Source organism: Ursus maritimus, unplaced genomic scaffold (assembly GCF_017311325.1).
Source record: "Ursus maritimus isolate PB19 unplaced genomic scaffold, ASM1731132v1 scaffold_6, whole genome shotgun sequence".
NCBI lineage: Eukaryota > Metazoa > Chordata > Mammalia > Carnivora > Ursidae > Ursus > Ursus maritimus.
In genome coordinates, this window is record NW_024426774.1 from 70,471,139 (window position 1) to 70,489,826 (window position 18,688).

General features: G+C 39.7%; 1 protein-coding gene across 4 annotated transcripts in view; it reads right to left on the reverse strand.

The window, feature by feature from the left end:
• Positions 1 to 14,757, reverse strand: part of SOCS5 (suppressor of cytokine signaling 5) — a 56,207-nt gene extending 41,450 nt beyond the window's left edge. Inside the window, exons 1-2 of one of the 4 annotated variants that reach the window (XR_005832997.1) lie at positions 14,301 to 14,507; positions 7,914 to 8,262 (exon numbers count right to left, since the gene is read on the reverse strand). The gene's annotated coding sequence lies outside the window, so the exon portion shown is untranslated. Of the gene's footprint in view, positions 1 to 5,317; positions 5,461 to 7,913; positions 8,263 to 14,300; positions 14,508 to 14,635 lie in introns of those variants that run through there. The other 3 variants (XM_040623510.1, XM_040623509.1, XM_008699831.2) reach the window with 3 other exon arrangements.
• Between the last annotated feature and the right edge of the window lie 3,931 nt (positions 14,758 to 18,688).

The window sequence follows — 18,688 nt, forward strand, 5'->3', positions numbered from 1 at the left end:
TCACTGGAATTTAAGCGTCAGAATACAAGAAAGAAGGGAGTTGTGGAGAGAAAAAGTTTCAGAAATCTGCAGAGAGATCTCCTAATTCTTTGCCTGGAAACCAACCTGCATAAGCACAAGGCAAGACTCCAATGAGACCAAAGAATAAAATCTGCAGGAAAAACAACTACAGAGTGTGAGGTGAACAACTATTTGAGCTTGCAAAGGTCTGGGAGACATTCAAATTCGGGCAGTTAGAGTGGAGAGACCTCACCGAACATCATATGCATTTGATAGATACCCCAGAAAGGCTATACCTCTGTATCAGGGCTAAGCTAGTCCTGGAATAAATAAAATGTTGAAACCAAAGATAAAAAGAATCTTTAAAGCAGCCAGAAGAGCAAAAAAAGACATATTACACCAAAAGAACAATGGTAAAAATAATCACTAAATTCTTATCAGAAAAAGTTAAGCTAGAAGATATTTAAATGATGACTTTAAAGTGCTACAAGGGGAAAAAATGCTATCGACTTAAAATTCTATATCCAACATAAATATCCTTCAAAAATGAATGCAAAAGAGAATAAAACAAGATCCAGAATTATCCTTCTACCATAAATAAGTAGAAAACTAGTCAAAATATGAAACAACTGTCCAGATAGCAGACAACAGGCCATATGGACACACAATGCTTGAAAGAAGGGAAACAAATGAGGTGAGCCCAAAGACTGTCCCAGCTTTCTGTGTGGAACTACAGCACATGCAAAGGGAACTCAAGTAGAGGCAATAGTCTCACTGAGTTGAGGTGACAGAGCTTGGAATTTGTGAAGTCTGAGAAAACTAGAATTTGTAGGGCATATTACCACAAAGGAAGAAGCTAAATATAAATGCTCCAAAAACCTGCAAAAAGGGTGTCCTTAAATTTCTGGCTAAATACCAATCTGCATATGTGTTGTATGAAAATCTATGAGGCTAAACAAAAAACAACTTCTAAAAAAATAATAAATGCTGCGGATCCCTAATCCAAACAACTCCCGTAGTTCACATGGGGGCAGGCCCATTCAGTTTCCATCAACCCAAGGTGAATAAACCCTGATGAAGACATTAGGCAATCAAGGGAGACACAAGAAGGGGCAAGATTCAGTAGTGGGCCCAAACTAGGCCTACGCTAAAAGCTATTCTAGAATTGCCAAAACCCAAACCCCAAAACCCTGAAAACAAAACTCAAAAGATCAAGCTGATCCACAAATAAATTAACTGGCTGCCAGAGCGAAACTTAATAGTCAAGAAAGAAAAAAAAAATCAAGACACTCAACATAACTTCATAAAAAATTACCAGACATAGGAAAAAATAAGAAATGGTAACTTATAATCAGGATCTAGAAGTGGCAGGGATTAGGAGAACTTTTGATATAAAGGCTTTACTTTTTATTTTTTTAAAGATTTATATATGGGGGGAAGAGAATGTGTGTGCATGAGTAGGGGGAAGGAAAGAGAGAGAATCTCAGGCAGACTCTTTATTGAGTGTGGAGCCTAATGCAGGGCTCAATCCCATGACCCAGAGACCATGACCTGAGCCAAAATCAAGAGTCGGACGTCTAACCAACTGAGCCACCCAGGTGCCCCGAGAACTATGAAGGACTTTAAAACAGTATTTAGAGGCTTAAACAAAAACATGAACATAATGAAGAAAAGATTTCAACAGAGAAATGGAAATTATTTTTTAGAAAAACAGTGGTAATTCTAGAACTATAAAAAAGCATATCTGACATAAAAAAATTAACTGGATGGAAATAACAGCACATTAGACAAAGGAGACTTAAAACAAAATCTGTGTACTTGAAGACAGGGAAAAAGACTTTTCAAACTGAAGGAAAAGAAAAAAAGATTCGAAGAAAAATGGACAGAGATTCAGTGACCTGCCAAAAAAACACATGTAGGACTGAAGTCTGAAAAGAAACACTTGGGAATTTAAAATTTTGAAGAGAGATGGCTAAAAATTTCACAAATATGATGAAAACAATACACCCACAGATCTAAGAAGGTCAATAAGCCCCAAGGATAAACACAAATGAAACCACACCAAGGAGTATCATATTAAAGTTGTTGAAACCCAGTCAAAGAGAGAAAAATCTTAGGAGCAACCAAAGGCATATTACATATAGGAAAACAAATATAAGAATCACCATAGAATTCTTGTCAGAAACTATGCAACTAAAATAGTTAAAAAAAAAAAAATCTTTAAAGTGCTAAAAGGAGAGGAAAAAAGCCCCGAAAACCTAGAATTCTATATCCATTAACAATAGCTTTCAAAATTGAAGGCAAAATAAGGGGGTGGGGGGAGGCTGCACTATAAGAAATGTAAAGGGAAGTTTTTAAACAAAAGGAATAGGATACCTGACACAAGCTTGGATCTATACAAATAAACATCTAAAGAAATGGTTAAAATGAAGGAAATATTAAAGACATTTTTCTCATTTTTAAGAAGATTTTATTTATTTGAGAAAGAGAGATAGAGAGAGAGAGGGTGTACATGTACAAGCGGTGGGGGGGAGAGACAGAGAGAGCCAGAGAAGCAGGCTCCCTGCTGAGGAGGGACTCCGCCAACTTGGGGCTCTATCCCAGGACCCTGGCAGACGCTTAAACAACTGAGCCATGCACGTGTCCCCATTTTTCCCATTTTTAATTGCTCTAAAAGGTAAGTGCCTAACAAAAGCAAAACCAGCAATGGGGTTTAAACCCACATAAAATCAAGATGTATGACAGAAAAAAAAAAAAAAAAAGCCCAAAAGATGGGAAGAAATGGGAGTATAGCATTATGATGTAAGATTTTTGCATTATATATGAAGTGGCATATTATTTGAGGGCAGACTGTTATTAAAAATAACCACCAAAAGCAGACAGAAAATCAAGGAAAAAAGAAAAAACAGTATACAATAAGATAGTACATTTTAATCCAACCCTATCAAGAAATACATTAAATGTAAATGGTCTAAACTAATGGTTGGCAAACTTTTTCTGTAAAGAACCAGAAAATATTTTAGGCTTTAAGGACTATATGGTCTCTATCCCAACTATTAAAGCTTGACATCATAGCATAAAAGCAGCCATAGATAATATGTAAGTGAATGGGCATGACTGTGTCCCAATAAAACACTCACATAAACAGTCTGCCAGCCATAGTTCTGCCAACTCACAGTCTAAACATACCAAGCTTATAACGATGTCAGATTGGATAAAAAAGCAAGACCCAACTATATGCTGTGTACCAAAAAAACACTTTAAATATAAATGACATAAATAAGTTAAAAGTAAGTGGATGGAAAAAGATATATCATGCAAACATTAATCAAAAGAATTTTTAGTTTCAGACGCAGAGATTTCAGAACAAGAGAAATTACCAGCAATATAAAGGGTATTTCATGACGACAGAGGGGTCAATTCATCAACAAGACTTAATCCCAAATGTGCTGCAACACATGTAATAGTGCTCAGCACATGAAACAAATCTGAAGGAACAGAAAGGAGAAACAGACAAATCTAAACCCGTAGGTGAAAACTTCAACTCCTTTCTTGATAGAACAAGTAAGTAGCAAATTGGTAAAAATATAAGAAGATATACAAAGACCAACCTAACTTCACTGACTCTATGGAACACAGCACCCGATAGGAGAAGATACAGTCTTCTCAAGTACACACTGAACATTAACCAAGATACACCATATGTTGGGACATAAACCAATCAAAAAGCTTAAATGGATTGAAATTATTAAGACTATGTTCTCTGACCAAAATGGCATTAAATGAAAACACAGTAACAAAATACCTGGAAAATCCCAAATATTTGGAAATTATTTGACAACACTTCAGAACAATCCATAGGTCAAAGAAAAAATTACAAGTAAAAAAAAAAAAAAAGATTTTGAATTGAAATGATAATGAAAATTTATGGCTTTAAAAGTTGATAATTTTTTAAAATAAATTCTTAATTCAATGATCTAAACTTTTACCTTAAAAGCCAGAAAAAGTATAACAAATTAACTCAAAGTAAGGAGGAGGTAAGGAATTAATGAAAGAGCTCAACTCGAACTATAAAATAAACCACAGAGAAAACCAACAAAACCAAAAGCTGATTTTTTAAAGGACAGAGAAAATTGATAAGCCCTAGCTAGACTAATCATGAGAGGAAAGGTAAAATGGACAAATGCCTCAAGCACAAATTACTGAAACAGGAATAAAAAGAATAGAATAGACTTACATCTCTTCATTTAAAAATTGAATCCTTAATTAAGAACCCTTCCACAACAAACAAACAAACAAACAAACAAACAAACAAACAAACACAACCCTCCAGGCCCAGATAGCTTCATTGGTGAATTCTATCAAACATTTAAGGAAGAAAATCAACTGTACCCAAACTCTTCTGTAAAACAAATGAAGAAGGGACATTGTTAGCGGGAGTATAAAATGGTAAACCCACCTTAGAAATTGTTCTGCCAGTTTCTCATAATGTTAAACGTACACACATCCTATAACCCAGCAAGTCGACTTCTAGGTAGTCACCCACATGTAAGGAATATTCATGTCACGAAAGCCTCGTATAAGAATGTTCATAGGAGCATTAGTCCTAGCAGTTAAAGACCGGAAACAACCCTTTTCCACAGTAAAAACCGATAAATTATAGTATATCCATACAACCGAATGCTACTCAGCAACTAAAAGGAACTAACTATTGTTACATGTAACATGGATGAATCTATATTTTAAACAAGAGCTTCATACAAATTTTATGCCCAGGCAAGTTTGAGAACCACTGTTACAGAAGCACACACATAATAACAAAAGGGAAAATATAAAAGATTTAGGTAGTCTATAAATTAATCAGTGCAACATACATCATAAATTGATCAGCTGTCATTTTCCATAGATGCTTAATTGCTATTTCAATTATGGTTACAATAGTCCTGTGTGTTCACATTTCTACTTAGGCCCTTTAGGGACTTCCAGTTCCAAATTATAGTCTTTGATCCTCTAACTACCCTAATTTCTCATTAATTCCAACTTAAACTATGCATTTTAGATAAGGAATTCTGTCGATCAGTTCCTTTGCTTTTTTTTCGTACAGTTTTCTCAACTCCTTAATAGTGGTATTCTTACTGTTTCCTGCACAGCCTTGACGTTCTACCTCCTTTAAAACTGAACCAAAAACTCATCTTTTCCACTAAGTGCTAAACCACCTCAGATTTTTTCCAAATTCTTTCAGCACTTGAAGATCTTGCTCCTAATAGATGGACTATTTATTTTTACTAAGTTTGGACACCTCCTCTTAATGACTCACCAACTCCGTCCCCTGGTTTAGAGAGTAGAATCTTTGGAAGAGAATTGAAAAGATTACAGTTCTCTTCGAGGTTCTTTCTCTTGCGATGTTTTTACTTTTCCCTCTTGGAATGCATTCTATTTGCCGGAGCCTTAAGCTCTATAATGCTAAAGGGTAGGAGAGAAAGAGAGGCAAAGAGATGGTTGATTAGGATGGCTCTGGACTAGGTTTTAAAGAAGGCGAAAAAAGCCTTCAGGCTTCATTATCTGTTCAGACTACCTCACCAGCCCAGGAAGCAAACGGGATTCCAAAGAGAGTTTCAGTGAGGAATAAGAAAGTGCATTTGTTACAAATTCCCACTGTTGTACTGGAAGACCAGTGTACCATGGTACACTGTTCCAAGGACTCTTAAATATTTCTGGCAGTAAATGTTTCTACATATGCTTTGTAGGGTTAGATGGTGGGGGGAGGTTGAGTTGAGATGGGCAAAAGGTAAATATTAAAAAATGTCTACACTCTTGGACTAAGTACCAGTACTGGCGGTTACGTTTTGTTCTGCATACATTATTATTTAGGAATTATGGTCATTACTCACTTAATTTCACAAGTTTCAACTCTAAACCTTTTGCCTTCCAAATCCTATCTATAAACCTGGCCACACTTCTGAGCTAGACCCATATTTCCAGCTGATGTTTTGGTCACGTTATTATTTATCTAAAAAGCATACTACTTACCTGAAAACCCATTATTCCCCCTCTCTCAAACTTGCACATATTATTCAACTGCCAAATCAGAAACCTTAGATTCATCCTCAGCTTCTATCACCTCCAAACACTAACTACACAGAGCCTTAAATGCATCCCTGCATGTGATCTACCAATATATTGGAGGCCAGAGAAAATGCCTCATTCACTTACCCTGCCATATGTATTACTTGGTGAATAAATATCTCCAAACTCTATTCCTCCAGACTATTCTCTTTACTACTGCTATAACCAGCTTTCTACAACAGCAAACTGTGTCACTTCCACATCTACAAAACAAAATAAAAACCCAAACTCCTTGTATGGCATATGAGACCATTAACAACTTGTTCCCATTCTACCTTGATTCTAGTCTGATTTCCTAATTTTCTTTTGTACTCTTTTGACAGATCAAATTTCATCCTTCTCCTTAAACACACTATACCCTTTCATTTTTAATAATCTAGAATAAATAGAAACTCAGTCCAGCCTGCTTTATTTTTATGATCACCCTTATACTATTTAAAGCCATTAGCTAAACCTGTACAGAAGTAATGAGCAAACGAACCATCAGAAGATACAGTCAACTCTCAATTAGCTTATTGTCATATTCTTATTAACCTGGTCAGCGTAGACTAAATGGAAAAGTGAGTAAAATATTTCAACTGCTTGCTGAGCTTCTTCCTTACCGTAAATTAATGTTAAAAGTCTTCAGTTGCAGATTTATTATCCTCCTTTTGATTGACAGACACAAAGAGAACTATAATTCAAATTTCTTCACATCTACCCTTTTCCTTCATCTTTTACACCTCCCTTTCCCATTTCTGTTGTTTCTCCTCTTGTACTTTCCTCCCCCTGCTACTTAAGTCTTCCTAGTACCCTCTTTGTCCATCCTTTACAAGAACATCAGTATTCCTCTATAATTCTTGGGAGAGCACCTAAAATCTTATGAAGTACTTTCACATATACTTACTCACTTGATTCTTGCAACCTCATCAACAAATATCAAGGGTGTGTGTGTGTGTGTGTGTGTGTGTGGTGTTAAAAGGAAACAAAGAAACCTCATTTAGAATGGAGCCAGGAGGCCAGCAGGGGGAGCTCTCACACTCTATCACTTTTGTCAATTGCAGACCCAACACGAAGAAAGGTACCTTGCAAGTCACTACTCCTTTAGCTACTACTTTACTATCCCAGCAGGAAGGGCAACAGCCCAGCCAATGCGACTGTCACAACTCAGCCAATGAAAGCCACTATACTTCCAACTGCTAGTTTAACCCAATGAACTTTTTGTTTATAACAGCCCTCCCATTTTCCCCCTTTCCTCTGTGAGAGAGAGGTCCTCTCCTTTGTTCTCTAGACTTGCTTGTGGTTTTGCCACAGCTTGCTTGTTTGGAATTGCAATTCTCTATTTCCAGGTAAACCCATTTTTTGCTGGTAAAATAGCTAGCAGTTTCATTTCTAAGGTTAACAATATACAGCAGATGCTGCTCATCTAAGTAAAATTTAAGATACTTTCTTATATTTTAACTTGTTTGAGGAAACTGCAGTTCAAAAAAGTTATTATTCATCTAACATACTGCTATTACCTCTGCCTAGAACTCCACAATCCCTCTTCACCTGCTCATCTCTCAAGAGACATCTCAAGCCTTCCCCTACTCCCAGAGCAAGTGTATTACACCTATTTCAATGCTATCCTAATGTTTTTCACACCACTTATTTCATACCACTGGAAGAATCCAGTATCTGGACTCTTTTTTTTTTTTTAAAGATTATATTTATTTATTTGACAGAGATAGAGACAGCCAGCAAGAGAGGGAACACAAGCAGGGGGAGTGGGAGAGGAAGAAGGAGGCTCATGGCGGAGGAGCCTGATGTGGGGCTCGATCCCATAACGCAGGGATCATGCCCTGAGCCGAAGGCAGACGCTTAACCGCTGTGCCATCCAGACGCCCCCAGTATCTGGACTCTTAACTCTAGTGTTGTTTTTACCAAACAAGATTTTTCTTATTGACTGTTACCTTATTAATGCCCATTAATGATCCAACATTTTATAGTGAAGAGGAGAAACATTATATGGATGGCCTGTGCTATTTTCCAATCTCTAGGGTAAAACTGTACACCAAAAGATCCCTTACCTTTCCTTAAAAATCAGGAATTTAAGGAATAGCTCCAAATCCTCTCCAAATATATAGATATGATCTCTCCTGGTAATGGCATCCAAAGCTGCCACAACAAAGAAGAAAAACGGCATTTCATAAACCCTAAATTAAATCATTATAAGTTTTAAAAGATGCCTGTTAATGTCTTGGGAAACATTTAGGATTAACAATCAAAAGATGGGGGCCTTAGTCCCTACTCCATCACATATTGGGTAACTTGGGAAAGTCGCTTAACCTCCCTGAGTCAAATTTCCATTTTTGAGAAAGTTGGACAATGCCACTTACCTTTCAGAATTGTTCAGAGAATTCAATGAAAAAAAAAAAATGACTGCAAATCACTTAGCCTAGAACACAATAAAGTAAAAAAAAAAAAAAAAAAAGAAAGAAAAAGGTAATCTCTTTTATAATTATTTCCATGTACATCATTTTTGTCTTCAGAACTATGCCCAAGAACCCTCAACACATTCCAGGACTCTGTGGCCCAGCAACGACTACAATAAATGCCCTCGAAGAAGCTATCTCCATGACTTCTGGATCCCCTTCCTGGGTCACAACTCAGGTCCTGTAAATATAATTTGGAGTGTCTTCTCCTAAATGCATTATCTTGTTCTCTGCCACACGGAAACTCATCAAAGGATGCTCCTGTAGCTTCTCCTTGTTGGCCTGGCTGTCAACTACCTGGAACAGCACACAGAGTCAGCTGCAAATCTGGCAACTTTCACTGCCAGTCTGTCTTTTAAATCATTTATAAAAAAAGAAAAAAAAAAGGTTAAGTAAAATTGGTCCCAGCACTGATCACCTGAAGGGTAATTAGGCTGGACTATTTCCTCATGTTAATAACCAAAGTCAAAGACTAAGTAATTAGATAAATAAGCTCCCCTTTGGCTATCTGAATATTTTAACCCCTTCCCCCCAATAGATTTTATTTAATGTTTTAGTAAGTTTATTCTTCAGCTTTGGAATATTTCACCTGTTTTCCTTATACAAAGACACACTAATCTGGAGAACCCAGGGTCTACATTAGGGCTAAACTCCTACAAAATCCTGGTTTTCCTCCAAATTTCTCTCTTTCCGACCTCAAATTCTTAACTCCCCTTCCTCTGACTACCCACTATATATGAAGGCTTGAAGTTCAGTTCCCAAATCATTCCTGTGCCATCATTCTACCTTTCATGTTCCATTTTAAGTACATATACATTATTTAAGTAAGCTTCTATCCTTTTTAATTGCTTGAAATACAGTATATCAATACTTGATTACCACCTCGAACTGTAGAATCTTGCCCGGAAGAGAAAGACTGGATATTATTCCTGGTATAGGAGTCGTCAAATAAAATAAAGAAGTCGTATTTGCAGACAATCCCAGAACAATAAGCCTATTTCAAAAATATTTTTTTTCAAAATTATCTCCCTCACTGTTTATTATTAGCTTCGATAGATTATTGTATGACATCTCATCAAAGCAAAGGTAAATCTAATTTTGGTGTTAAACATCACATAAGCAAAAGGCTTAGAGAAACTGTGGAAATATATTCTTACTCTACTGTACTTGGCAATAAGTGTCATTACGATTATGGTCTCTCTCAAGTTATTCCTTAGGATTTTTCACCTAAAGGCAGGTAACTAATTCTCAATTAAACTACTCAGATGTAAATTTACCCAACATTAACATGAATCAACAGTCCAACCCGTTACCCTTCAAGATTACTTCTGCTCTAACCAGATTCAAAAGCCCTCTCTCTATTACCCCCTAAAAAGTAAGACAGTTGGCTAACTCAGAAAAAGAATTTATTGAGTAAGGAAAATGATTCGTATTTTCCTTTGGGCATTCTCTAACATCTACATTGAAGCTAAGAAAGTAGTTTTCATGGTCCATACCTACTCAGTCCTTGTAGCCATTAATTTTCAATATGAATAACTGGCAATTCACAATGCCATAATTATTTTTAAACCTATTAAAAAACTGCAACTTAATGAAAAATTGAGCAATAATTGGTTATATTTTATTATAACATGGTATTTCTAAAGACTCTTGAAACCATACTTAAATATTTTATTCGCATAATTAGATTATGTAATGATTGAAAGAAAAGATCTGCATGTCTAAGTTCTACAAAATTCTTATAAGCATTTCATGATTCCAAAAATGACCAATTTTAAATTGTAATAGTTTCGTAATCTTTGTTATAATAGTTAATCAAAAGAAGAATAAGAGTTGGTCACTCTCAAACATTAAAATTCTGTATCAGTGAAAGAAAAATATGATCCTGAAAGCTTCTGATAGCTCCGTGTAATGCTTACTTCAGATTAAAGGGATGATCCATGTATTTATCACCTGAAGTACCTACAAAGAGAATGCCTGCCTGAGATCTAAAACAAAATAGCACGAATCTATAACTAACATAAAAATGCTTTTGAGCTACACTTGTTTCTGATTTTACTTTCTAACCTGTAAAACAGACTCAATTCAATGAAACTCTAAAAATAAGGGTAATTAAAAATATGTGATACACATTTTTTAAATCATTGAAATTAATGTTTAAAAAGAGCATAAAAAATTACAGTTGTATGACAGTAAGAAGTTACATGTTGTGACAGTAGGTAAAGGTGCATGAGAACCAAAGTTAAGGCAGAAGAGCTATTATAAAAGCAACAGAAGAAACTGATAAGGCAGAACCAAAGAACACGTAGGAAAAGTCCACCACTGTCATTTAAAAAACATCTGCTAAACCACATGTTCATACACTAATTAGACCTGGGTTACAGCAAAGTAAAAAGAACAAAATGTTACAAAATTGGAATTACACAAATTTTATCAATAAACCCTAACAGTATAATGAATGCAGTCATCAAAACAATCACTTAATAAAAAACAAGGTTCAAGGATATTCTCATGGCTTCACCAACAGAAAGGGATTGTAATGAATAACATCTTACAAATTCCTGATTTCCTCACCTAAGCTTACCCAGTAAGCCTTTGGAACTCACTGCATTTTCACTCGAATACCTGCAAATCAATTACTGACATTTTGATTCTAGAATAATGTCATTGCAACAAGGGTCTCCAGATGACATTCATAAAAACAGATGCACTCACTCTAACTTGATATGCACACCTAATTGAAGGCCCAAGATGAACAGAGAAAGCAGAAAACAAACATGAGGGCATCATCTGCACTAAGAGCCTTGTAATAAGACAGGCTACTATGTGATCATGTATTTATGTAGGAATTTGTTGTAGCCTCAAAGTGACTTCATTAATAGCAAAGAAACAAATGGGCACACAAGTGTCTGTACACAACTAATGAGCCATAGAGAATAGGGTCCAATATCTGTTGCACATTTACTGTGTGCTAAGGAAAGAAACACTTTGAATCCTCACCACTCTCCTATGAGATAGGTACTTTTATCACCCTCACTCTACAGATGAGGAAACCTAAGTACACAGTAGTTAAATCACTTGCCAGACATCATAATGTTATTAAGTGGCTGAGATATGAAGTCAGTCGTTCTGTTACAACTATGATAGAAATTATGTTTTCATAATTATCATGTAATTCTACTACTGCTTATTTTTAAAGGTTCCAAACCCATTTTAACATAACAAAACTCACACACTTACTGAGAATAATAATTTTCATATAATTTACTTTGAAAATACAGAAGCCTTTGGATTCTGAAGGTCTTGTAAGCAATTAATTTTTAGCATAAAAATGACAGAACACTAGCCTGCTTTAAGCTCATCTAATATTTTAATCTAGATGGCATGACAGTTTGTCTCTTTCCAATGACAGAGAAATATCAGCACTTCCACTAACAATGAAGTATATTGTTTAAAACTTTTCAATAAAAGCTCATCCAGTTTTGCATCATTTCATGTATAAACGTAGTCAACTCAAACTTCCCAATCCTTAGAAGAGAACATCACCACAAATACTCCAAAAACCATTTATAATTGGCACTGCAACCCTTTAGAAATAAACAACGTGAACGTGATAATGTAGAAAAACCCTGGACTAGAGTCCAGAGACCTGCCCACCGATCCTGGCTCTGTCACTAACTAGCAATTTAGTCCCTTCCACTGCTCTGGTGCTCGGTTTCCTGATGCAAAATAATCATCTCCATGGCCTACTCTCCCAGCTCTAACACAAATGTGACTCTTGGACATACATCTTTTTTCCAAGCTTTCCATTCTCATTCTATTTAGTTATTATCATTACTTTGCAGGCATTAAACATTATTTTTCCTCGGTTCTACAAAAGGAGAAAACAGCCCATTCTTAACTAAGGTGATAAGGGAAAGCCTTCAGGACCACTAGTTTACCATAGATGAGTCTCAAGGCGAATAATGTAGAAGCTATTATAATGCTAAAAGGTGTTAGGTTTCAATATTTTAGGCTACTGTTTTGTGTGCCAGTACATTCTCCCTAAGGACAAATAGTAAAATTCAAGGACAATAGGGAGGAAAAAAATGTAATTATCCATCAGTTACTGAAAAACTAGAAAGGTGCCAAATGAAAATATTAGTACTTTTTTGCAGAACATTTTTCTCTGATGAATTACATTACAGGGCAACATATCCTCTACAAATTTTCTCAAATATGGTTAAGTACGCCCTTAAAAAAAAAAAAAAGGCTTCCCTTTTTTAAATTGTGAGGAATTAGTAAGGTAACAGATATATGATTAAGAAAATATTTAAAAGATGAAAAGATCTTGCTGTGCAATTCTTAGCTTCCTCTTCTCAGTCACATGAAGAACCTTAAAGGGGTGCCAGAGGTAGAATTTGTGGACTGCAACAGCCTGACCCCGGTATGCATTTCTGAGTTCCTAACCCATTCTCAAAAGTTATGCAAATACAAGATTATTAAAATTAAACTAAGCATCTGACATTAACATTCAACTGTTAGAAAGCTCAACTACTTTCTAGAGCTGCTACCTTACCAGCATCTTCCCAATACGAGACTTAAAGTTGATCTTGTAAAGAAACAATTAAAAGCAAGGGAAAGAAAGCATGCGAATTACCTAATAATCTTGTAAAACAAAAGTAAGTAGCAAATTCTAATACCAGTCAGTCCACTCTAAATGTTAAATCAGGAAGAAGTAAGACAGCCGCAGCTATAGATTGAGAGAACTGAAGAAAGGCTGGCTATTTAGCAGATGTAGAGGCGGCTACAAGAATTTCAAGGTACAGTTAGGAGCATTTCCAGCAAAACTAGTAACTGGTAAAACACCATCAAACATGTACATACATTTTAAAATAAAGGATAACTGACAAGTTCCAGCAGCAAGCCTCGTCTTGGTTGGAATGCCAAAATAAAATGTCAAAAATCACATCGAGAATCCAATCCCCCAGTCTTTCAAAGTTCGGAACCAAACCGACATGAGTACTTAAACTGCTTCTTAGCATCCTTCTTTGAATGCAACTCCCTCTCCAGAAAGTCAGTTCGTTTGGCTACTTGAATGCCCAAATCCCAGCACCAAAGAATTCTAGGAGTCCAAGTAGTTACAGAAGGGTCTTCCAGCGGACGCCTGCGCATCCCTTTCCACCTCGGGTTAAACCTCCGGAGGTGCCCCGGTCACTTCCCCATCCAAGCTCCCCGGTTCTCACATCTCCCTGTAGACCGCTTCTTGTCGACCTTGAAGACCCCCGGATCAAGCTTCAGAGCCCAAGTGACTTAGCCGGTTGGCCCCTTCCCCGCAGCGCGCGTTAACTGTCCCCACGGTCTCCGGTGGCCTCCCTCCGACCCCTATCACGAACGCCCTCCTACTGGCTCTGAACGACCCCCTTCCCTTTAGGAGCCCCACGTCCCTCCAACCAGAAAAATAATTCCTCAGAAATGCACTGACAGCCTACTAAGCGCAAGCCCCCACTACGCGCAGAGCAGTCTGCACAGGGCTCGCGGCCCGGACTCGCCGACCCCCGCCCGCCGTCTCCTCCCGGCCGGAGGGCCGGCGCTGCCTCTGCCCGGGGTGTGGAGGCGACGGCCGGAGGCGGAGTGCGCCGGGCGCGGGCACCGGAGGACCGGCAGGCGGCCGCTAACGGCTGTGCGGGGGCCCGGGAACGGGCGCTGGCTGGGCCGGGCGCGGGCCGCGGGGACACTCACCGGTCGGGGCGCGCGGGGCGGCCTCATCCAGGGGCACCTGCGGCCAGGCGGACGGGCCCGGACGGCGCAGTCACCGAGAGGGCGAGTCCGCCCGCTCGCCCGCCGGTCCCGTCCCGTCCCCTCCGACTGCCCGATCGAGCGCAGTCTCGTTTCCTCTGGACGGAGCCCGGGGACCCCAGCTCTGCCGGATGCCCCCGCCAGGCCCCCACCCCCTTCCCCGGCCGCCTCCCCCCTTCACCCTTTCCCCTCCCCCCTCCCCCCAACCCCCACCGGAATGGAAAATACCTCCCGGGGCGGGGGGCGGCGGGGGCACGCCTCTCTGAAGGGCAGCCTACCGTGACCAATAGCAGGCGGGGCTCTGGAGGGGCGGGATTCTTAGCGGCCAATCCGGAGGCGTGTAGGTGAAGGCCGAAGTAGGGAGGCAGGGAGCGAGAGGGGGGTGGCCGGGGAGTCAGGGAGGTCCGGCCGCTCGGGTGCGCGCTGTGCGCGGCTGCCATTTTGGAGTCGGGCAGCTGAGACGGCGGCCGGGTCCGGCCCGGGGGAAAGGGAGGAGCCAGTCAGGTAGGAAAGAGGCTGTCACGTGGGATGGAGGGGCGGGGTAAAACGGGCTGTAGCCGGAGGGGAGGGGTCGGAGGCGGCTAGTCACGGGGGCTGAGGGGGGTCACGTGGTGGGAGAAGGGCCAGCAGTGGGCTTGGGGGCGGAAGGTCAACTTGAGGTGGGAGAAGGAAGATAGCTTTGTCCCTGGTTTCAACTCTTCCAGGGAAAAGGAAAGGAAAAATGATGAATGGAGGGTGTGAGTGCCGGGTCGGAAAATGTGAATGAGTCTCCCTAGCTCCTTCCAGCATGGAGCCACCCAGTCACTAAATTCCAAGATGCACGGGAAACTGGGCACTTCTTTTAATTCAAGTAGTCCCATTCCTACTCCCTGCTGTCACAAACATGACTCACAGATCTGTTGGAGGGGTGATTGTCCTCCACTTTCTGCCTGCACTTTATGTGGAAGGGCCCCCGCCCTAGAAATGGCTGAAAGGGTAGAAGCATAGTTGAGGCATTGTGACGCCAGCAGGACTCTTTACATCTGGCGTTTTAGAAACTGTGTCGTCATTCACAAATTTCCTGGCCACTTCTGTGTTGGACATACCATTATCGTGTTCCAACGCCTCCAAACTAAACAAAAACAAAACAAAACAAAAACAACTTGCCCGTAAGCCCCTGCCTAGTGCTCATCTTTATTTCAATTCAGGCTAAATTATATTCCCTTTTAACTGAAAGTGCTCCTCTTAAGGCTACCGGTGACATCCATGTGACCAAGTTCAAGGGTCACTTTTTAATTCTTATTTGATCTTAGTGCAGTAAACTCTATGGACTACATCCCTCTTTAAGCTTTTTCTCCTCCCCAGGGCACTCCTCACCCCAGTTTCCCTGAGACTAGAAACGCTGAGATTGTTAATCTTAATAAATCTGTTATCTATTGGCTCATAAAGAGAGTTCCAAGGACTGATACCCAGTCTTCTCCTCAGTAGGTACATAGTCATTCTGCACACTAGGTGATCTAACCACTTTGGTGGCTTAGGGTACCTTTAATGAGGTTCAGATCTGCATATGTAAGTGGTTTTGGACATCTCCATTTGAACCTCATTATAACCTATCCAAATCAGAACTCAAATAGCTCAAAAGGCTGCAAAACTTGCTCTTTCTCCTCTGCTCCTTATCTTCTTTGATAATATCACCATCCACTCACCCAAATCCAGAACCAGGAACCTGGGTCTAATCCTCCATGCTTCTCCTTCACTGCTGTAAATACCACCCTTACCCTTTCTAACTTTGTCATGTTGGTTATATTTACTAGGTGCCCTTTCCTCTCCATTTCTACATCCACTGCCTCACCTGGGTCACTTATTCATTAAGTCATTGAACACTATATTATGTTCCAGGCATTGTTTGAGAGCTCAGAATATACTGGTGAACCAAAGTGACAAGGTTCCTGAATGCAGTGAGATAAACAGTGTATGGGCAAACTAATAAATGAACAAGATAATTTAGGAGGTAATAAGTGCTCTGAAGCCAAAACAAAAAACAAAAACAAAACAGGGAAACCTGTAAAAACCTTCTAAATTGTTGCCTATCTCTTCACCTCAAGTCCTCCCCACTCTCACCCCATATCTTCTCATTCTTCTTTTTATTCTTGAAGAGGGAATGCCCTGAGCCTTTCACCTGGACTCTTAATTTCATTCCCGTTCATCTGCCATGACTTCCCTCTATATTACAGCTGCCTGAATATGCATCCCTCAACTAGAAGATAAGCTACTTTGAGGGCAGGGATCGTGCCTTACACGTCTTTGTGCCTCCACAGTGCCTTGGCTCATAATAGGTACTCACAAAATGAGTGTTAAATGGTGACTTCCCTGACACCTGAATCAGGCTGCCACAAAAGCATCTCCAGCGCAATCAGAATGGGAAGGTCAGTGAACTTAGCTACTAGAGTGTAGTGATAGTAGTACCTCACGGCAGGGCTGGGGTTATGAATGAGGTCACTCCCTTAGGTCCCTTTCAGGCCTGGGCTTCCACGATGCTGTGCCCGGTGAGTGGCAGTATTTGCTTCATAAACACTATTTTATTTGACAGTGCCAAGTGCATGTAGGCAGTTTAAAAGTACTCTTTGTTTCTGATGACGAGCTTTAAACCCAGAGCATTCTGGGTAAATTGCCAGGATAGGCCCTGCAGGAGAAGGTTGCAGTTGCCACTTCACTTTGTATTTCCAGGCCCTTGGGTATTGCACCCCAACAGGGAGCGAGATATTGCCAGTTCTGTCATAGTCATTGTAATTAAATCCAAGTTCTGGCAAAGGGCAGTGCGTAATTATGAAGTATTATTATGGTTTTTATCATTATTAGGCACCCAGCTGCCCAGCCCAGGAAACCACAGTAGTAAAACACTGAGAAGCCAAGCTCCTCTCCCAGCTGGCAAGAATCAAGACCAGGTGTATTGGCACATAGTCTTGCAGCTCCACTCATCAAGATGAGACCTTCTGTCCCCTCTTTTTGGCAAGATAAAAATTTAAATGAATGGAAAGAGGAAATGTGAAGAAGGACCTTTGCCACCACCTCTGAATCAAATTCCTTTCTTCCCATCTCACCAGAATGGTCTCATCTATGATTTATTGTGTAAATCTTTTTCAACTTTATCTTTGACCTGTCAGCTTCCTAAACATCATTCCCCAAGGTCTACTGAGGATGTATTAGTTAGGGTGGGATATAGAGAGCAGAAAACTTTTACTGTCAAGAAATTTATGATATGGACTAACTAATTCAGAAAGTATAGTCAGACCTGACAAGACATCTGCCTTTTATTGAGCACCTATTCAACACCATACTCAGTACTTTCACATATGCTATCTGACTTAATTCCTACCACCTCACAAAGTGGATTTTATTTTTTTTTTATTTTTTATTTTTTAAAGATTTTTATTTATTTATTTGACAGAGATAGAGACAGCCAGCGAGAGAGGGAACACAAGCAGGGGGAGTGGGAGAGGAAGAAGCAGGCTCATAGCAGAGGAGCCTGATGTGGGGCTCGATCCCATAACGCCAGGATCACGCCCTGAGCCGAAGGCAGACGCTTAACCGCTGTGCCACCCAGGCGCCCCACAAAGTGGATTTTATTATCCTCATTTTCTTCAAGGTCTCAAGACTTGGTAGATAACAGAACTGAGATTCCAACATAAATATACAGATTTGGTGGTTGTATGCTCATGATGGATGTGTCCACACTGGCAGATGAATGTAGGTGTCAGACTTCACCTCTTTCTACTGAATTAAAAATGGGTATTTTGTACAAAGTAGATTTTAAGCTGAGCACTGAAAGGACAATTCAGAAGTGATGCTGAGAGAATGGTGCCAAATGAGGAAGCCAAATTGGCTATAAGCCTAAAACCAATCAATAAGGACAGATTTCTTGTTCAGCAATGTCATATTATATTCTTCAAGTACCTTTATTGTCTCAGCTACTCCAATGCAGAAGTCACCCCAGGTGGTACAGGGTGGGCTGATGATGGAGGAGGGTGATTTAGGGAGGGAATATGGTTTTGAATGGAGAACTCCCAAATGGCCCGTAAACTGGCACATCTAGCACTGGCTTCTGAAACAGCCAAAACCATGGCAGCTTTCCCTGCTGCCAGTCACTTGTTTTTAACTGATATGTGTAGAACAATTTTCCATTCTCTTCTTTTTTTCTAAAACAATTGATTAACAATTTTTTAAAAATATTTATTTATTTGAGAGAGAGAGAGCATGAGGTGGGGACAGAGGCAGAAGGAGAGGGAGAAGCAGACAAAGCAGACTCCCCACTTAGTAGGGAGCCCAATGCTGGGCTCAGTCACAGGACCCTA